Source organism: Hetaerina americana, unplaced genomic scaffold (assembly GCF_022747635.1).
Source record: "Hetaerina americana unplaced genomic scaffold, ioHetAmer1.1.p SCAF_3, whole genome shotgun sequence".
Lineage (NCBI taxonomy): Eukaryota > Metazoa > Arthropoda > Insecta > Odonata > Calopterygidae > Hetaerina > Hetaerina americana.
In genome coordinates, this window is record NW_027286874.1 from 100,356,485 (window position 1) to 100,379,326 (window position 22,842).

Below are 22,842 nucleotides of genomic sequence, written 5' to 3' on the forward strand. Positions count from 1 at the left end.
GCGGTAGTGGAGATGTTGGGGGACAAAGAGAAGTAAGGAGAGGAGATCATCGTGAAGTAGTCAGATGCGTCAAATTGTTCAATTAAGGAAGGAACGTATGTGGCTTTCGTATGAAAACAATTTCATCCGGAGTGGATACGTTTTTAATTTTCTCCTGAAATGTATTCCGTCAATTATTTTGGCGTACAAGCTCTTGAATAATGTTCCACCCTTGCCCTCCTCTTGCAATCGCAGTTTGCAATGTGCGTTTATGCGTATGTGTGCGTGAAGTCTGTGTTTGTATGCACGTGTGGCATAAATACACAACCCATCAGCTGGGACGCCATCAACTTTGTATGTTTAACTCGTTGATTGCTTTCTGTCTCGACGTTCGACGCAGCGGAGCTAATTCAAATTTGGGGCCCCAATTAAGCCATCAAACTAATGCATAGCAACCGTGTTGACCAAATGGCGTATCGGTTTTGCTTTAAAAATCAAGATCACTTTTTTTTATTTCACAGAAGTGTGAGGCAATCCATTGCACTCGGAAAAAGGTCTGATAATTGGGAAACATTAGTCGCCTTTTTTGAAAACTCCATATTCCGGCATGTAATCATGGAAGAAGACATTATTATATAATATGAAGTGATTTTTGATTTCATACCCTCTCTCATGGAGTATAATACATTTAAGTTAATCAAAGTAAGGTGAAAAACATTCTTATTGAATGGATTCTAAGCACGCATGTAGTCACAAGGTCAAGGGTCGTAATCGATCAAATGACTGCTGATCTCTCTAACATTTATTTATTTTATTTATTTGCATATACCCTGTAGGTCACCGCCAGAATGTGTGGCAGGGGGTGAATACACACCAGGATAATTTTACCCGAATATGACCCTACAGCGGTCGAACAATGGATCCCCTATCGTTCGTGGAAAAACTGACATCTTAAATCTATCTGTTCCACACTTGATCTCTCTAATTTTACTAGCATGATCTCTCCTACCGCAGTACGGTGGAAGTAATAATAAATTTTCAGAATCACTGCTAAAGAGACCTCCTTGCAATTTATGCAAGAGCTTCAATCTGTAATTTAACCTTCGCTCCGTGAATGACTCCCAGCCTAGCTCCTCTTGTACATGTATTTTGGATACGCTACTAAGTTTATCATGACATAATTTTACAAATCTAGCTACATCCGAATACTTGGAAGAAATATCGAAATTATGTAGTTTGCAGTAGTTATTAGTGGAAAATATGAATGAGACATCAAGCATTTTAAGAATAAGTGCTGGCAATGCAGCAGAGAAATACAGATTGGGATTTAGTTATTACATTGATCACTGAGTTTCCCGTAGAGCAAAGAATTTAGAAAAATGAAATTTTTCGCTTTTGGATAAAAATATATGCTATCGGTTTGGTAAATGACAGCACCATAATTCTATAGCCTTATATTACGCGTATGGTTGATCATAATCTTTCTCAAAATACAGATTTTTCTTGCAATGAGTAGCCATTGATAACTTTCTCATTAATTACAAGTACATTTTCCAGATACAGACATTATATAAAATTCTTTCTGAACTCCCGTAAACGTTTTTTGGCGTTAGTTTATCCTTGCATTCTATTGTATGCGCCAATCGCATTTTAATCGACAATGTAAAGTTTCCGATTTAGAGACCTTAGTTTGGTAGTGAAGCCCCCTGAGGAGTAAAAATTAAGTCTCACTAATTGAGATCTCGGAAACTACTTTCTTCGAGAGAGTGATTTTCGTTCCGAGAGAAGGAAGTCGATTTCGAGACAAGTGTGGTGTTGTTTTTGTCGTCTTTGGCATTCCTACCGCGGGGTTTTGTAATTGATTTCCTCGATTCCACCCGAGCATGCATTTGCGCAGAATTAGAAATAATTGAAACATGCACCCCGGCCTTAAACCGCCTCCGGCGCTCACGTTGATTAAAGCGACGCCAAAGTAAATGTTCTGGAGGAGATTTCCTCGCGATTAGAATGCTTAATAGCTTTGAAATTCCCCCTGGTGGTGTCTGACATAATCCGTGGGAAAACCCATTATCCGTTGCTACTCCGTCTCCTTAAGGATTCCCACCTTTTACCCTCGTTCTTGCCTCTTCTCTCCCTCCCCCGTCTCCTCCTTTCTCCGCCTCCATGCCGTTCCGCAAGTCCCTGCATCCCCCTTCCAGTAAATCCCCTGACCCTCCCTCACGCCCCTTGCTAGAGGGTCCCCCACATTTCTGCTTTACGCACTTGTTTTTGTCACTCTTCTCTTTCGGGGTAAGCGCTCTCATCTCAAAATTGAGAGCCGGTAACAACAGGCGTGCCATGAACCGCATAAGGAATGACATGAAATGTTCCCATCAAGACGATGACAAAATTATTACCATCAGCAGGGTACACGTAATTGTGTCGAGAGCACTCCATGGTAGTTTTTTGCAGCAATGTACACGTTCGGCATGGTCTGCACGAAGTAAGCAGAAGCATGGGCCAAGAAATGTTTTCTTTCCGCTCTTGCTCGTCCTGAAGTCAACGACAAGGTTTCCGCCCCCTTTCGTTGAAGTTCGACCTACCAGCACCAGTTGTTTTACCGATCACTATGCTTTGTATTGGATAAACCTGAGTAAAATTGGATATATTTGCAGTTCCTTGAAGAATTTTCTCAGGATTTATATACAAAACGAAAATCTTATTGTTATAAACCCTTGTTCGTTTTATGCTACCCTGAATTCAGTTGTGGTGGGAGTTCTGATTATTATCTATGTCCCATACGCTGTTCAAACTGTGGTGGACAAATTTCCGGCTCGCAGCAATTGATTTGCGATGGCATCATATTTCTATCACTTTGAGATCAATATGATTCGTAGTTCCTGTTTCTTTCAAGGGAGAAATATTGCCTTCATTTAATCTCCCCCAGCAGTGCGATAATTGAAATGAAAGGGGATAAAAAAATTTATCTCCAATCGATATTTTTTTCTCAAGAGATTAAGGAGCGAGACGGAGAGAGAGAGGAATAGGGCGAGTACGGGTAAGTATCATACACGGTTGGGTGAGCGTAGCAGAAATGGATAAACGTTCATAATTGTTACGCGAAGACCTGTGGGTATGAAAGGAAGCGAGCCTCCCTGTCCCTCTCAAATTCCCTAGGTGCCGTGACTCTAGCAGGATTCTGATGCTAATCAAGAGGGGAAATCCCTTTAGTTTGGGAGCAACTCTGGCGGAAGACCCGACTGGTTTCTTCCCAGCGAGAGAACACTTTCACCACCGCAGGTCGGTCGGACTGCGTGAGCCGCAGACCCGTTCTTTTTTTTATGCACACGTATCTCGCTAATGGTCCTTCCTCCCCCTCTCCGCTATCCCGTCCTCTCACTTTCTCCTCCCATTGCCCGCACGCCCCCCCTTACCAGCATCACCACCAACACCACTTCCGACCCCAAACCCCTTTACCCCCCCCTCCCTCGCCCTCACTCATCTTTCTCTCCGCTTCCTCCCTCAACATCCGCGTTAACCGGTACAACGCGCCCCGCGCAAAAAAAAAACTAGGAGGGAGCCGAAAAAGGGTAAAACCGCAACCTTGTCCTTAGTTTTCCTTAATTAATGCTAATTAATTAACATTGAGGGCTGGTTAATATTTGCATGTTTGGTTACAACCAGACCGCTAACTCCTTTATTATTTAAGGCATTAACAGTTACTTTTTGCCTTCTGCCGTTGCATTTCATTAGTCTAAGAATTCTTCTTTAAAATAAATGAAGTTAAAATAGGATTTTTGCGCAGTCCCTACCCCTTATCTTTAAACAACTCTCTCGAATGAAATGTCAGTTCATGCAATTAATTTGTATCAAATTTGTGTATTTTTGAAGAACTGCAGCCATTATTAATCACAAAGTTAATAATTACTTGTATTTTATGCTAGATGTATATTTTTCAATTATTTTGTCGGGCAAATCATCACGTGATTTTCCAGTTTTTAGAATTGTTACTTTGGCATGACTATTGAATTTACACTTTACAAGTAGAATATACATACGAGGGTTGTTTAATAACGAGAAATCATAAATTTTAACCGCAAAACTTATTAAGGAAGGATTAAATTTTATGCTATATTGTTAAGTTAGCTTAATTTGTATGTGGTACATGTTTCATTGGTTTGACTCTAATATTGCATCTATTGAATCCGTTGAAATTTGAAACATGTTCAGTTCCCTAAAGTAACGATGGGGTTAGCACGCGACAGAGCATAAATATTTCGCTTTTTCCTTAACAAGTCGTCAGTCGAGGTCAATTTAAAGTGCAGAAGGCTTTGGAAAGTCTCTCAATTCATAAATATTAGGAATAAGAAGGTTTAAAATTTGTAAAGAGAGGAGACAATCAGTTTTAGAAGGTGGGACAGGAACTCCAGTCACTGTCTTGACGAAAGTAAATGTAAACATCGCTGCTGCCATTCTGAGAGCTGATCTTCAAATTTCGTTAGAATCACTCCAGAAATATTATAAATTCATTGTACACCACTCACACGATGGTAACTGATAAATTCCTCATGATACCTGTTTGTGCATGATTTTTCACAGACTTACACATATCCGAACAACTGCTCGCGTGCAGGCTTGTTCGCAGTTTAAGTTGATTTTATGTCAATATGAGGAGTTTCTTTTGATAATTACACCGCAGGTGAAACTTGGCTGCATCATTTTGATACTTGTAGCAGACAACAAAGCTCTGTGTGTAAATATTCACCATTACCAACACTAAAAAATCCAAAATGGAATAGCTGTGCTTTTCTGGAAAAATTTTGGTCATCTTTTTCGATATTCAAGGCATGATGTATCATTATTTTCCACCAGAACACACAACTGTCGATAGAGCGTACATTATGGATGTACTGAAAATTCTTCCAAGGCCATATGAGTCACAAAAGGGGCCACATTTCAAAGTAACCTAATGGATACTGCATAGGGATAATGCACAGATGAACATCGCGAAGTTTTTGATGAATATCTCGACAAATGAATGTCAAGTGCGTTTAATACCCTCACTATAGCCAAAATTCAGCCTCATGTGACTATTTTCAGTTCTCAAATGTGAAGAGGCACCTTCATGGAAACGTTTTTTTATCGTCAGGAGCAGTCACAGGTGACTGAACGTGTTTCAACTCTCAACAGCTGCCGCTAACGCAATACTAGAATGAATAAATAATAATACTTGTGCCACAAAAAAACTTGTACCACATATTTTATACAGATCACTTAAGAATAATATTCGTTTTCTTACAAGTAATTTTGCGTTTCAAAAATGCATGATCGCCGATTATTTTACCGGCCTATTATGATTGAGTACATGCAAAATTACGCTAGTATTGAAGGGTACCCATGAGAACTAATGCTCAACAATTTCGTCCGTTCAAAAGTAGTACCACTTCGTGTTTTGAGTTCATCCTACCCTTGAACTGTCCTCATCAGTGCCTTTGTTACATAAAAAGTCACAACTCATTAAAATCGCTTTGTATTCCGGCATGCATCAGATAATATGCATAAAATAGCTGTCTAAAAAATTATCAATGGGTAATAATGCAGTAGGTGCTCATCCGCCAGAAACTTCATTCGGAATTCATTAATTTCCCTCGTGACTCCTTGAATATACCATTGCGCTCACTGCAGGCCTTTTCCATTTTTCAACTTTGCATTTAAACATAAATTCCAATGTGGGAATAATTAAGGATGATATTTCTCACCTTTCAAAGCTTTGAAAATTTCGAAGTAGCAGAACCGTGTCATTACGTATAAAATGTATTAGGGATCAATGGTGATTTATTAACAGGTTAGGATGACAGTTGGATCGTGTTTTCCGGTGCTTCAGAGTGTGCGAGCTTGGGAAAGATTGAATAGCCTCGCAATGTATTCACGTTAGTACGTTGTTCGTCAAACGTTCGAACGGAGATATAAAATACGGAGAGGGTGACGCCCGCCTCCCTTGACGAGTTCTCTCGCGGTGTGGACTCGCAAAGCCGACGTCCACACCAACGGACCGCGATAGTCATCGCCACCCTCACTCCTCCTGCTCCACTTCCGTTACATCCCCCTCGACTCCCCACTGCCGCCCTCACCCTCACTGAATCTCATTTCTTCCTCCACCCGTTTCCCCGCCCCACTAATCCTCCTTTAAATCTTAAATCGGCGGCCATGTTCGTACATCGACCTTCATAGAATATCATCGACCGATGACCACGATTATTCAGTTTTTGTAATCAATTTGGTTTCAGTCAAGGCTAAACTCATCGTTTTCCTCACTCCGCCCCTAAAAAAATTTGCAATTACTTATTTCTCATTTAATTCTTTTCATGGCAGTTCCAAGCGTTTGAATATTTATATGAACAGGTTCGCCAAGTAAATATGCATTTTGATAAGTTTTTTTGTCCTTTCTCACATTATTCAGTATTCTATTGTCGTCTGATGCAGAGTTGATTTTACGTATTCTTTTTCAACGAGAGAGACGTGTGGAGGTTTGTCAAAAACATTATTTCAGTCGTCACGCACTTGTATAGGAAATAAAAACGAAATATTCCCTTTGAATTATTTCGGTTTGAAACTTCTAATAGTCTCAATTCTCTGTAAATGGACTCACATTATTATTGATAAGTGTTATATTATTAATAATTAATTATAATTATAATTATAAAGCGATAAAAGTGTTTTGATTTAAAATTACAACGGTGCAAATAAGACAGTAGAAGTTACCATTGTTACATTGACAACTATTTAAAATGTTTTCGATCGCAGGTGTTAGTGATACGCAGAGTTATTTATGTGCATCTAGGATCCCGTATCCCTATATTGGGCTCCGAAGACCGTCCCGAGGGCTTGTGGTAAAGGAATAGAATGGTTTGAGGCGTCACTGGATTCACCAACCACATGTATAATCGTTGATTATTGGAATTCAGCATAATTTTATTTTCTGATAATTTAAGTGGTCGTCTTTGACGTTTTCTTACGTTTCGGTTATAAATTGTGCAATGGAAAAAGGATCTCATATACCGACCATTTCGGCAGTCATTTTTGCAGTCTACTCCTTGCCATCATCCTCAGGGCCTCTTCTGTTAAAGAAATGGAGGGCTAGAATTATTTATAAACACTGACAATGGAAAATACTGAGCATCCATGCCAACTTAATTTCATACTAATAGTTACAGTTTTATATATAATAATTTTCCTATTCTATTTCCGTGATTTCCAATAATAATTTTGTGTTGGTGTCAATACATGGCAGTTTTCACGGCTGATTTTCTCTTTATTATGCTTACTTCAGAAATTCTTGAGCAATATCTCAAATACTTCGACGATTGTTTAAGCTGACATCCTCAGAACGTGAAATAACACAGTTCCTCTACGTTTTCATTCCAATGTATTCCCTTTACACTATCGATGATACTTATTTCACTATTAAGCTTTGCAGATGTTTCTAACGAGCTATTCTCATGTTACTTCCGATGTCCTTGTCACTTCTAAGCATAGTCTTGATGTCCTTCTCACTCTGAGTGTACCGCATGTGCTTCTAAGTGGGTATTACTCGGTCCACTATGCTCATCTCTACTTCTCTGAGTTCTTCCATTACGTAGTTGAGTAAGGTTAAGTGGATTTCTTTTCCTGAAATTCATTACAGCGCGGGTTTTTAGGTTCAACTAAACTTTAGACTCCTAATCCAAACACTAAGCTCTACTAGTGCTCATATCGCTAGAAAGACGCTCACAGTCTGTTTTAATTTTAATACATCGGTTGATCAGTGTATCATCGGTAAATCTAATATTGACGGGTGTATTGGAATAAATGCCGTCGGTTTAAATGAGAAAAAGTTAAGAATCCAGTTCTCTTCTCTGCGGGACGTCAGAGTCTAGTTTCACAAAAATAGAACTAATTACGTCCATATATTTTACTCTTTGTTAACATTTCAGAGGGAAAATTTCGAACGTATTTCACTCATTTTTTGTTAATATCACATTATCCCAGTTTGTCTATCTTGCGTGACACTTAATCAAAGGCTCATCTGAAGTTGAAGAACATAGCGTGTATTTGATTTCTTGGTTCCCCCATTTTAGGAATGTTCGTCCCCTTTGAAGTAGATGCCGAATATCAGGGAAGATAGGAGTGCATAACTTTGCAGACAATCAAATATGTAGAATTACTTGCTGTAAGGAATTTATTGTTATCGGTAGGTCATTTCTGGGACTATGTTTATTTCCGCTTTTATCAATAGTAAGTTTCATTTATCTCATCAACCCATGAGGTGAGTAGCATGCGTCATCTTCTTTTTAGAGTCTCTCTGTTCAATGTCAACATGGAAACTACATGGTTATTTGTTGTCTCCGGCGTAAATTTATGCAATTTGCATAACATAATGGAATAAAATAAAATTATTGACTTTGACAAAGTGTGTGGAATTAAAAAGTCAATAATTTCATTTCATTTCGATATTCATGAGTTATGCCATTCATAAATTTGATTCAGCTATGCAGTATAGGCTAAGTTTCTCCTGAAGCTGCCATTCAAGTTTCCATAGCATTGTTTAACATCTCTGTCAACAGCAATTGTTGGAAGTTGGTGATATTTCCCCACCGATGTCTAGGTCCACATTGGTTTTTAATTCACGGCAGTCAGGCAAGAAGTTTGATGGCTTTGAAAACTACAATTTTGGCAAAGTGTTAGAGGCTCCTTCTGCCACTACCTACTTTTGTTACACGCCGAAATTTTGACAAAATTAGCCTTCGCGGAATGAGTTACCTTCTTTGGTGAAGCAAATAATTGTATTAGCATAATCTCTTTTAAAAAATGTGTAATACTCGGCATGAAAATTACCGAATTTAGCGCTGTCACCATATCCAATTCCCACTCCACCTCCCCAATGTCTACTTCCACTCCTCCCGCCCATCCTGTGTGATTAATCTCTAAGAGCATCACCTAACGGAGTCACTTCAGCCTCCTCTCAAAAGGGTTAAAATTTTCACCAATCGTTTCATCACTCTCTTGAAAGAGTCATCAAGATCTGTGCCGCGGATTGCGAGGTGGCACTTCGTCGGTCATCGGCCACCACGAAACAGATGTTTGCCAACACCATTTCAACATTCATCTCTGCCGCTACAGACCGCACCATTCACCCACATCCATTCACACAAACACGCTGTTTCACATCCATTGATAAATTCCTTTGTCTATCTACCTCTCTCAATCATTAACTGTAATGAAAAACTCAAAACTATTATTCCCATTGCTCAGGAAATTTGTTACAACTCCCACATTTTAACGATATAATTAAAGTATCTGGCATTAAAAGAGATTGTTTTTCCCCATATAAAGACAATCTCTCATTAAAATGGTGTTCACTTACTTCTATCGGAAACCATTCATAGAAACCTTACCAACCTTCTAGCCAAACCTTGGGATAAACTTTTACTCCCTCGTTACTCGTGAAATTCTCTTGTCCAACGGGAAATATGAAGAGACAGATGAAATTTGATCAAATTAATGAGTGGGGACAGTTTTAAGTACTGTTTATGCAAAAACAGAAGTGTTCTGACGCAAGAAATTTTTGGGATATTTTAAAAATGGTGATCCTACATACCTGATCGTAAACAGTTATTGGACAATTCTTTCGGAAGGAAATTCCTGACGAGAGTTTTGATCTATTGAACAAAATGTTTAGAAATTTACTCATTATGGCAGCTTGAAATTTCCCAATTATGCCGAATATTTCTCCTTGTAGTACCCAATTGTTCCCAACTTCCTCTCCATTATTTTCCATCAACTTACTGTCCCCGAAATGATTCCCTCTATCAGCAACCTTTCCTCTTCCCCACCCCAGGTCCTCTTGTCCTCACTGTCGGGATCTTGACATCCTGGGGACCTTGATCGAGGGAGGGGTTAGGTCCCAAACATCGCCCTAAGATACGCTGGTTCCCCAGTCAATCACCTTTCTCTCCCCTTCATAACTTTTAAGGAGCCGAGAGTTGACACTCCTACGTGTACCCTGCCAACGGCCGCCTTCTTCTGGGGCAACGTGCATCCTTCATCCGCCGACAATTGCCCCACCCACCACCTTCTCTAGTTACTGTGCCCTGCCTTACTCCCACCCACCCCCCCTCTGACTCCCCTGGAAATGCCCCTCCTTCGCCTTTCCGTGCTCCTCACATACCGAGATGCATATTTCATGATGTTGTCAGAATATGCGTTATTTAAGTGAAACCAATCGTGTTTATTAAGATATAGTGTGTGGAAAAGTGCCATGTCTGTCACTTCTTTGAATCCCATTCTAGGTCTTGCGCTTTTCCTGATTGCTTCTATCCAGCCCTCAGTCAGTTTGACAAACCAACCTGAATGCCTTATCAAGCCTGTCTATTCTATTTTCTATTGCTTCTGTCAGATGGTATTCTTCCTACGCTCTCTCCGTCACCTCTCCATGATTTACTTTACGTGTCCAGGTTATTTTTAGCATGCTGTTCCGAGACCTTATTTCAAAAGCTCGAATTTCCTCCCCTCACATTTCTAGGAGGGATCAGTTTTCTGATCCGTGAGTTGAATCCATGCTCCATGAATAGTAAGGGGTGGTGGGTTATATTCCAGTCTCGAAGAATTTTACTTTCTGAAAAGGACTTATTGAATTTGATTTCTAGGAAGGTTGGAAAACTGTTTATTCTGCTGTCTAGTCCTTGGCAATGCTGAGAACCGATTATCAAGGGAAGAGAAACCAAATAAACTCCCATTGACGCTCCGTATCGCATGAAGACCTATGTTTCGCCCGGCTTAATCCTCCCGCTCAACCGCGTCCGACCGTCCATCCACCTATCTCTCTCCCACCATCCCTCCCTCTCTCTCTCTCGCGTGGGGAGAGCACGCTGGTCGGCAATCCCACAAGCACACGCACACGCTCACACGAGAAAGACAGCACCCCTGCACACCGAGCGAGGGAAATGCCGAACCGAGTAACGGGGCGTTATGGTTCGACGTGAGCCACATACACGCACCGCCGCCGATGATGCTACCCCCTTCACTCCACTCCCCGCAATGTACCCCTTCTTTCTCCCGTTCCCTCTCCCACGCGTCCGCCGCCCCTTCCTCCCACCGCCCCCCGGCGACTCCTTCCATCCCATGGATCCAATCTCCATCGCATCTCCATCCTCCCTACCCCGTCCGAACTTCCCCTTCATCCCCTCGATTACCCCTCCCCAAACCCGCGGCCTCCCCTCCGGCTCCCGGACAACAATGCCCGCGTATTTATCGCGAGCCGATGACGTGCTCGTGAAGGTTCCCCCCCCAGCATCCGAGGCGTCGCCTCGCCGCCATTTTTTTCCAATACCCGCTCCCCGTCCTCTTTCTATCTTCCCCCCTCCCGGATCCCCCTCCTCCCCCGCCTCCTCCCTGTGGAACCGCTTCCTTCCTCCCGAGCGAAACTGTGTGCGCGAGAGCGTGTGTGTGTATGTGTGTGTGTGCGACTGCCGGAGCATTCACAACTTACTGAACAGGGAGTGGTCGTATTCGTGTGCGTTAATTTTCGTCGCATATGTGCTCACACACGCTCTCCCATGTGCTTGCTATATCCCTTTCTCTCCCCCTCTCTTGCCTCACGGTTCCGGGTGTCCTATGGCTGAGGTACTTCCCTTGTCATATGAAACAAAATAAATATTATTATTCCATTTTCATATTTTTCGCGAATGTATTTTAATAATCTCATAGCTTTGTCATCAATTCGTTTATTAGTATCAATATAATGCAGCAAAAGTATATTTGAAGCCAGTAAATATTTACCAGCATTCCGCACTGATCAAACAACATTGTAGAATACAGGATTTATTTTCGGGATATTCTTAATCGCCTGTGAGCGGTGAACGGCTAAATTAAGAAAGTTCTAATGACTATCCCGATTTTTTCTTTAACTATTATAGCAGTCAAAACTTACGTTCAAAACAAGGTACTTTAAATTCAGAGATAAATCAAATGGATTATGTAAAAACACCTCCTCTCTTCTTCCTTGTCTTTCCGCTTAAAACGCACTCGATTTGAAAACTGAGGCTGACGAAAATATCAGATTATTAATTGTAAATTAAGAAAAAAATAATGGGCCGGGTGGAAGCAAACAAACGATTGATCGGCTGCGGGACGCCCGGATGGGTTGACGAGAGAATGCGAGGCGAGGCTTGAAGGGTGAGGCGGGCTTAAATGGATTGCGAGTTCAAAAATATTTGTATCACGAGACGGATTCTCTAAATTAATACGGAAAAAATAGTAGAGAACAAATTGTAACATGTTCATGTTCTCTCTGTGAGGACTCTGACGTATGTGTGGGTACAAGTGAATCAAGTCTTTGTAGAGAAATGAGGGAGAGAGTTGGGCTGGATTGACAGTTTGTGGCGGTGGGAAAGGAGAAAAGAGATGGTGTGTATGTGTGTGAGAGAGAAGGGTGGGGGAGAGAGAGAAGGAAGAAGGTTCGAAGGAAATAGGGTGCGGGGCTTGGGAGAGGGGGGAGGAGAATTGGAGTACGGAATTTGCCTAAAAAGCTGTTATCGATGGAACGTGACGAGAATTTCCGGAGGTGCATTTCCTCGAGTGTTTCGCTCGATTTCTATCTCTTTCCGACCTCATTCTTTGTGGGAACCGTGTATATTTTTACCCCACCCCCCGTGATCGGTTAGGTATGGGAAGGAGGGGATGAGGGGGCGGAAGGAACTGTGGAACGGTTCAGGGAGCGATGAGGGCGGAGGCGGCGGAATTTCTATTTGATTCCCGGGGACTGATTCTCATCCGTGGTCGAGAGACCGGGGGTGGTGGCGGGGGGTCGGTCCGTCCGCGCTCGCCCTCTAGGCTCCCTTGGCCGTCCCCACCGGCGGTTTGTCCCCTTTCCGATTCCAACCCCTACGTCAAGCAGGAACTCGTCATCCGGCGGACGCAAGATCACCAGAAAGGCATGAATACCGGGGCGATCCTTTCTCGTAAAACCCTTCGTGGATCAGTATGTTCTTAACTTTTTTGGAAAATATTTTGACGACATTCCTTCCTGTTGAACGAAATGATTACTTATGTCTGATTGAGCCAACACATAGCTGTTTTCACGATATAAAAGTATGGGTACAGTGTGTCTCAAATTCGTTTCTAGTGCAAATAATTATTTTCCTCCAAGTTACGTTATGCTTGAATTTCGCATTGCTTCTATCGGTTAAAGGAGTCCTGTGACACTATGGCGCATCGTGATACTATCTTAAGTGTGTTTGAGATATCTATAATATGGAGGGATGTTAGAATTTAGGGGCATTTCGGTGGAGGTATACCTGTTATCCTTCCCGACGACCGACTTGATTTTAATTTTCTTCGTTAGTTTAGCCCATAATTCGGAATTAATGAGAAGCCATCATTTTTTAAACCTAAAATTATAGCACGCGCATCATATTGTCCACTCTGCCATTCCTTTACGGCCACTTGCATACCTATGGTGTGGGCAATCAAGACTTTTCGCTTTATTTATTATTTTTTGGGGAATAGCTACTGCTATTATTTTCGCAGTGCTTTTCAGATTTGGTATTTTTTTTTAAATCCATGCACGTTGTAGCAGAGGTGGCCTACATAAAGCTAACTCTTAAAAAAAATTAATTTGCATTAACGATGTGGATGCATTTATAGTGGCCATAATTTACAGCGGGGTATTTAGTTTGTCCTGGTCTTTATAGCCTCGAAAAAAGTTCTCTCCGCTTAAACTGAATTGAATCCAAGCATCGCAGAATGCAACGGATAAATTTAAATCCATAAAAAAGTCCTTCGACGTTTTCCACCGACCGCGCTATCCATTCCATAACTAAACTCCCTTCGCCATCCTCCCCCCCCTCCTCCTCCCACTTCCGTTTCCCACCCCTTTCCTCTGCCCCCCTGCCACCCTCTTGCCCGTGATCCTACGATCCGCCAACAATGTCCTCCTCCTGCCCTTTGCTCATTGAGGGGAGGAGAGAGACTAGGAGGACGAAGGGAGTGGAGGGCTTAGTTAGCCCTTTGACTCGGTGATCACCCTCTGGTCGGGGTTTTTTTTATGCCTTCTTCATCCGGCTCCACTCTTCTATCCATCGGGCAAAAGCCTCCTGCTATTCGCGCAAACAGTCACACACACACACACAAATATGTGGGGATACAGGGCTCTCCTTTCTATCCTTCCGGCATTTTCCAGGTTCTTCTTGCTTCCGCCGCCGGCTCCCTTCGAGTCCATCCTTCCTGCTTTCCACCCCCTCGCCTCCCTCCCCCCTGCATCCCTCCGCCCCGCACCCGCGCTCAGACAAGTCCACTCCCATTCACCGAGCCCGCGCCTCCCGGGGCGATATCAACAATGCCTTGTGCATCCGAGTACTCCTGCATTCAATGCCTGACACATCGAATTATTCAAAATCAAGTGACGGGATCCATTATTTCCTTCATCATTCCCGAGTTTCAAATTCTTTTTCGGAGTTTTTCCCTCCGGCTCTAAAACTCGGATTTCCATGAGAACATATTCATCTGGGCAAAATAGGTCGCTCATGCATCTCAACTGGTATTAAATTTTTCTCTTGTTTTTCGATGGTATTTTTCTTTTCGGTGTTTTAGAACCAGGGTAATTTTACGGTTTAAATCACCTAGTTGCACAAGTGGACGTCTTTTCCTCGGGAAGTGCTCTCTACGTTTCCGTTTTAGTGCGTAGTCTTTTTTTGGGAGGGTGGGGGGAGGGTGAAATGAAAAGTGAACAAGAACCACGGAATGGCGCTCTTTCGCGAGTGTCGATACATATTCATCAGAGAGTATTCGCCAAACGGAGCTTCAAAAATAATTGGTGCTCTAATATCGCTCGAAATTGGATTTGTGGCGATGAATTTTGATTGAAAATTATTTTTTTTCACTTAATCCTTCTTCTTTCAAGAATTTTGGGACTTCGCGATGATCTTACGTGATCTTTCCTCGATAGCGGGATTTTTATAAGTTTCCTTCGTACTCGGGTGAAATACTCTTAGTTATTTTTTTATTACTGTAAAAAGTTGGTACTCAGCTTATGCTGATCATCCGTATTAGTTGCCGTTGTAATATTGCAGATATACATTTTGCATTTTTCTATAATTACGGCCATTAATGTGCTACTCATTCATGAAACTAGGATCCAAAATGCTCTAGTATATTTTACTTTAAGTTCATCAACATTCCTCAATAAAATTTGTTGAGTGATTCGTCACATGTTTTGTTAAATTTCAGGGAATGCCGTGAAAAGAGATTAGTAGAGCTGTATATACACCCGAGTCGTAGGTAGATTCGTCTCCTTTTTCCTTTTTTGTATTCGTTAAAGCGTCGGAGTCATCATTTTTTTCACGTTCCTTTGCGCGTGAGAACCAACATATTATTCCTCCTCGAACATGTTTTCCGTTTTCTCTCTCCCTCTCTTTCACTCGCTCCACCCAGATAGACTTCATCCCACCCTACCTTTTTATTTAATTTTAATTTTTTAGTTTCCTTCATTTTAGTAGTCCACGCATTTTCCACCTCAATATGAAGGAAAGCATGGTGATGTAAGTGGAATGGGTATACAGAATCAGACGTACATGAGTAGGAATAGGGTAAAGGAATGCGGAGAGAGAAGTTATGGGACGACGAAGAGTTCTTTTCGGTTAGGGAAGTGTGGGTGGGTGACAGAGGAAGGGAAAGAGCACAGAGTGGGAGACGGGTCACAAAATCGCATAGGATTAAGGACGAAGCGTTATTCCGTGCCACAAATCCTTTCCTCGGGGCTTCCCATGGCTATCCAAAGGCTCCCCGCTTCCTCGAATACCATTTTCCATGTCGGAATAAAAGGAAAAACAGGAGAGGAATGTAGGGGAAGACTAAGAGGACACCGTAAGAGCGAGAGGGAGATAAAAGACACTGTTTTTTTGTCGACTTAACCTCTACTTCATTCGCAAAAAAAGCTATAATCTACGGTATGCTTTTTCCTGGCCGATGGAATTACGATTTTTGATCTGCCAGAATTCTACTGTATTAACAATTGCGATGAAAGGGGTTTACTTTGAAAGAAAGAGGATGTGACATGACATCTGGGTGTCCCTTTTCAAAGTTCTTCTTTGTTTCTCATAGGGCACGTAAGCTCACTGTATTTCACGAAGCAAAAGTTATTATTGCTTTTCAAACGCCCTTTATTATTTACGGCTGGAAATCTCTCACTGACTACGCACTAACGTTAGATTAAAACTTGCCTTTTACTTCTATCCCTATTTCCTAAAAGGCTAAGCAAGTTAATCATAACAGTGTTCATATCTTGATATGCCTGTAGTTATTTTTTCTTTATGAGAAATTATAATCAAATATTTGCATATTGTTTATCATTTTCATACATACATAATCATTAATGACGATGAATCGTCAATTTTACACAATATGCGGAAGTAGCAATACAAATGGGCGGAACAAGATACTATGAGGGCAGAACAAATCGCAGAAGCTCAGAGGAAAACAATACGAAGGACAATTTAATATGAAATTTCAAGTTTTTACCCTTCTCCAAGATGGTAGAAGACTGATGAACTTAAGACGCCGGTTGAAGGTATTATGCAATCAAAAATTAGTCTCTCCTTAACTGACTTGAAGAATGGTCAAATAAAATGTGTTTGTATGACTCTATAATGTATATATTTCATCTAGCGTGATATTATTTAATTGCGCTTTATTCTCTGCACTTAAGAGCAAATGGTTTTCCAAATCCGTTGATTAGTCCTCATGTTTTTTCAATTGTTTAAGCCACCTTTTTTATGTAAAACGCCAGACAATTTTACAAAACTTAGAATCCATCTCAACATTTGTTTCTGACAATAACCAATGCGAGTGCCCGCAGATCAATTTAGCAAGCTTTAAATTCTACCAATTATTACTTCAGTTATCATATTGATATGTTCTCAGGACGAATTAGGCACGAGAAATTCCGTAAGGAAGCTCATTTATGAAAGAGTCACATCCGTGTGACAGAGCTTATTATTTGAGATATGACTTCCAACTCCGAAATCTCGTAAAGGGAGGATATTATTCTGGTTCCTAAATTTTATGATGCATGCAAAAGTTTATTAATAGACACTTGGTTATGTAACTTGCCTTCTAAAATTACTCAGAATTGGGAGAAAGATTCTCCTATGACGGCATCCGAAGAGAATGACACTTTGCAATAGTTGCTTGAATTTGTTCAACTAATTTTCAAAAAACCATTCAAGTCAGTGCCATGAATATTTAAGACTTAAATTTCCAAAGTAAATTACAGATGTAACCGTTTTCTCGCCATTCTAATCTATTTTCAGTGTTAAATACCCATTTCCACGATCGAAATCCGAGGCTTACCTGTATTTTAAAGGGGAATAAGGCTTACCGTTTACTTCAATGCTCGGAAAAATGAGATAAAATTATTTTTAAATCTTTCTATTTTTCACCAATGATTTTCATTTAGCACGAAATGGCTTATCTAATCCAAAACCAATATGTCCCTGAATTTACTATTGGCACAGGGTTTACCCACCAGGGTGCAACCCACAAAATTCCCTTTAAAAAATAAGGTGCTCTAATTTTGAGGCTGAGATATTTACGGAAACACGTGCCATAAGCAACTTATATCACCAATTTAGTATTCATCCTCCGTGTGTCATAACATATAACATGCTTTGAACACATTGAGACTTTACGTCGGCCAAATATCGCAAGATAGAATGGCTGAAATAATGAATTTATGATCAAATATAACTTTTTTTTCCCGAAGTAAAAACATATTCCGCAGCCATACCCCAAAGCTTCTTAAATCATTCCACCTCAAATGTGGCCTCTGGTAGGCAAACCTTCCCCCGGCGCCTTTCCCTGAAACTCTGCCAACTTTCATAAAGAAGCGCAATCCTGAGGGAAATTTGCCCGACTCCTAATATTCAAAACTCAAATATGTTCTAACACCAAAGTAGTACGTTTTTTTATCGCATATATTAATCACTGTGCTTGAAAGCTGTATTAATGCCGCTAAACTTAACTCGTGGTCACAAAAAATTTAGAAGATTCAAGCTTGTTGCTAAATCGTGACATACTTTTTTGCCAAGAAAATCGTTATTTTCTCTGCAGTATGTATGTATATATATATATATATATATATATATATATATATATATATATATATATTTATATATATATATATATATTGTATTCCATCTATCTACGTCTATCCTCCTGTCATTGAAACAGGAGGATAGACGTAGACTGGAGGTTTTTGAAATGTGGGTGTGGAGAAGAATGGAGAAGATGAAATGGACAGAGAAGAAACAAATGAGGAAGTACTTGGTATGGTGGGCGAAGAGAGGGGTTTGTTGGGCGAAATCCTACGGAGGCAGGAAAAGTGGATGAAGCGGGTTTTGACCGGCAGCGGGATGTTGAAGACCGTAATTGAGGGGAGAATGTTAGACAAACGAGGAAAGGGAAGGATCAGAATAGGGATGTTGGACGGGATGAAGGGAGGAAGAAAGTACTCGGAGATGAAGAGGCACCTGATGTAGAATAGGATGCTGGATTTTGTATTTTGTGTTTTGTTAGGAGTCACAAAATGTTTTATTTTTTATTTGTTTGTCCATCCAAAAACCTACCTTAACCGATAGATTACCTATTAATTAATATTGCATTCCAGTGGAAATAGTTTTGAACTGATAATGATGTAATATTTCGATAAATGTCAAAATTAACGGTTTTCATTCAGTTTGAAAATCAATGCAACTATATCAGAGCGTAAAAATCATTCGCCTTGACTGGGACGAAGTCAAGGCGAATGATTTTTACGCTCTGATATAGTTGCATTGAAATGCACATTAGCGGATGACTCCGTTAAAAGTTACTGTTGCGGCATCTCCCGCAGTTTCTTTGGAATTTGTCAGTTTGAAAATTGTTTTTTTTTGGCCCTCAACATTATATTTGGCCCTTAACATTAATATCAATATTGGCAATCATATATATATATATATATATATATATATATATATATATGTATGTGCGTATATATATGTATGTATGTATATATATGTATATGTATGTATACATATATATATATATATATATATATATATATTGCAAATTTGACACAGTTTGAAATGCTTTTTAATAAAAAACTAAGCCATGATGTCCTTAGGAAAATTCCTATCGAACCTACCAGAGGGTGTACTGCAATGGAACACTTCCATACTTCATCAGAACAAAACAATTTATATTTGGCTCATGCTACTTTAAGAGTTTGCAGTTGACTATACCTGCACATATTTTATCATTTATTCTTATCTATTATGTTCTTTTCTCGTCTTTATATTATGTATTTTTTATATATTTCATTGTCTTCATTGAAATCATTTAAATGCTTTTCAAATGAATTGAATTCAGAGATACCTAGAGTTTTTACCACATTGTATAAATGTTTAATGATGGTAACCTATGATCAATCATAGTGAAATAGGAGACGGCCGACGAAAATTAGATTTTTTCATCGTCTTAATGTATGACACCTCGATCTTTCATTGTAAATTTTTATTGCGTGATATAAATCTCGTATTTATTAAAAGTATGAATCTTCATGAGTCCTTATGGCCGATTGTACCTGTGTTTCAAGTGTCAGATATTCTTCTAGAGGAAACTATCTAAGTATTAAAGAATTATTCAAATTATGGTATCTATATATGACAAAAAGTTTCATTAATTGAATACAAAATTAAGGGAGAACCACCTATACTATTGACGCTCTTAATACTGTTGTAGTAATTATCACGAAGGTTTTTTCGTAACCGGCCCTTGCAATTTTAGTCGCACGATATCAAATTTAACTGCATCTAAGTATTATTTTCGGAAATTATATTCATGGAAGAAGAACAAAATGTTGAAATGAAAAGTATTAAAATATTTATTTAGTTTGTTACAAAAATTAAATAAAAGGAAAGTATTTTCAAAGTTAATGTCACAGTCTCTATGGCTGCAATGTTTGATGTTATATTAGATTATATTTTATAATGGCATCAAGTTTTCTTTTTTTTTCTTCGATGATATTTGTAACTCATTTTTTATATTTAAACAACGTGTACGATGCCATAATACATAACCTATGTGATTGTAGCTTCAATTTTTTCAAAACTTTCTCAAGTGTTTTCGGGGAAGCAGTCAATGGAACGGAAAGCCAGGTGGAAAACCATATTGAGTAGAATTACGTGTTACGAATTAGAATTGCGTGTGGACCTTTAAAATTTTCAAACAAACCTCGCTTAGGTAGAGCTAATTCAATATTTACGTTACTTTTAGTGTTGAAAAACATTTTTTCTTAGAAACATGTTAGAGCACAGAAAAAAAATATTCATTTATTAAAAAAACCTAAGTTAGACTTTTTTGCATAAGGAAAAATAGTTTCATCCAAATCTGTGAGATGTCGTTTAAATATTAGGTCATTAATTAAAAAGTAAATACCCGTTTATATATAAATCACTTTCTCTTAAAGTCTGTGAAAGACACGCTTGAATTATGCTTTAATTACGAAGAATAATTAAGTCGTTCAAATGTGACGGGAAACTCTAGGAAAAAAGGGGGTCTTGCATTATTAATATTAAGAAGAATTTGTTGCGACCCATGAAAAATTTCCAATACACTTTAGTTGCCAGTTTTAGCCCACTAAAAGGTATATAAACAAAAAGCATCACAGTAAAAAAAGCAAGCAATTTCTTATTCAGAAGCATCATTTAATATCAGAATAATTATGAAGGGATGACGTGGTTAGGAAATTTTATTCTTTCTTGCACTTCCTGTTTGGTTGTTTAAACGTTTAAGGTAGGCTTTGCTTGCATGCAGAATGAACATCACTACATTTTGACGCCTCATCTAACAAGACAACATGATCCACCATGATACACTTATTTTTTCTCGGATAGACGGACGGACGGGCGGCAGTTTCTCTGCCTGAGACTCTCCGAGGGAGAAGAGTCTCATGAAATACCGGTGGCACTTGGCTCCCAACCTCTGTGGAATGCGAATCGTTTGTTTGCGAAACCTCTATAACGTAGCTTCCTCACGCTCCGTCATGAACCGGTGTTTGGAATAGAGCTGCGTCATCAAATTTTGCGTGGAACAGGGCAAGACCGGGGAAGACACTTATGACATGCTCACGGTAGCTTATGGTGATAACGCCATGGGTAGATCGGGTGTTTTTGAGTGGCACAAGTTATTTCGAGGGGGTAGAGAAGATGTCGCATACGCCCTTCGACCTCAAAAAGTTACGAAAATCTTGCAAGGCTTTGTTGGACAGCGATCGCAGATTAAGTACTCGCATGGTTGCTGATGATGAACTTGGCATCCCCAAAGTGATGTCCACCGAAGTGTGGCCGAAAACATGGGCATGAGAAAGGCGTGTGCGAAATTGGTGCCACAAGTGCGCTCGGACGAACGAAAGGAAACTAGCGCATGAATATGCCAAGAGATTACCGACAATGTAAGTGAGGACCCAAATTTTTTAGACAATGTCCCACCAGACTTCTTCATCTTCCCAAGCCTCAAATCCGCGTTGAAAGAACATCACCACGGCTCCGTGGAAGCGTTATATCAGACCGTGACGAGGGAGCTTAGCAGCATTCCGGGCGCCGCCTTCCAGAAGGCGTTTGAGGCGAGGAAAACCCGCTGAAAGCGGTGTGTGGACGCACAAGGGTGCTATTTCAGAGATTTTAGAGTAATGTATCAATTCTGGCAATACATTTTTTAAATCAATTTATTACTACTACTTTTGGGACAGGCGTTATACAATTAACCCTTCTTCGATTCCGGATACATTCCTTTCATTCCGTCCAATTTTTTAATCCTTTTCCTCCATCTCCCTTACTTAAATAATGTTCTCCGCTCTTATACAGTTTACAACATAACACTGACTCTCAAAATACTCTGCATTCACATTTCCATCATCCTTGGAACTTTCCCAACAATTCTCTCTCCTCACGCACCCAACTTTGTTGATTTTCTTATCCGTCCATTTGATATTTTTCATCCTTCGCACCCATACCTCAAAATGCTCCAAATCTAATCCCATCATCTTCCTTCAATTGGCAAGTTTCTGCGCTGCATAAGCACCACGTACGATATCAATTTGTTCACTAATATTTCCTTAAAAGCCTTACTCAGCGTTTCTGTCATCGACTCTCTCCTCTTGTGATAGCCTTTTTGTCTAATTTCATATTCCCCTTCCGCAGTAGTAGTTTTGAGGGGAGGCGACCGACAGCTAAGGTCATTTGCGCCATAGGGGATGGACAGGAAAGAATTAAGGGTGGAGAGAAACCCGGCGTCGCATTAACCTACTCTTTACGAAAGGCGCCAAGGGGTCCCCAGTCCACGTACTCACTCGAAGTTCCCTCCACAAAGCACCTCAAGTAAGGATCGAGATACCTCTGAAAAATATTCAACACCGCCGGGATTTGAACCCGCGCCCTCAGGGTGGGAAGCCAGTACGTTAGCCCCCGCACCATCTCGATCCCCTCACCTTCCGCTTTGACCACGATGATCCAAAATACTGCAAAGATTGGTAAACTCTTCCTTTTGTTCGAGTTTTTTTTCCCACCAGCAGTGTTATGTGTACGTTGCAGAATAAATCAGCTATCCCTCCAATTCACTCTTATCTTCTGTTGTACATTCATTATTTCTCCCCAGTTTAATTTAATGAACGCTTTCTCAAAATCTAGTAAATATGAAAATACGTCCCGGTTTTAATCTATACTAATTTCTATTATTGACTTCATTACAAATAAGGCATCACACATTTCTCTTCCCTTGAACCAAAGCCATTCATTCCTCAAGTAATAATTTTAC

General features: G+C 40.2%; 1 protein-coding gene across 1 annotated transcript in view; it reads left to right on the forward strand.

Annotated features, from left to right (window-relative positions):
• Positions 1-22,842, forward strand: part of LOC139690624 (uncharacterized) — a 427,078-nt gene that overhangs the window by 165,873 nt on the left and 238,363 nt on the right. The gene's annotated exons all lie outside the window — the stretch shown is intronic.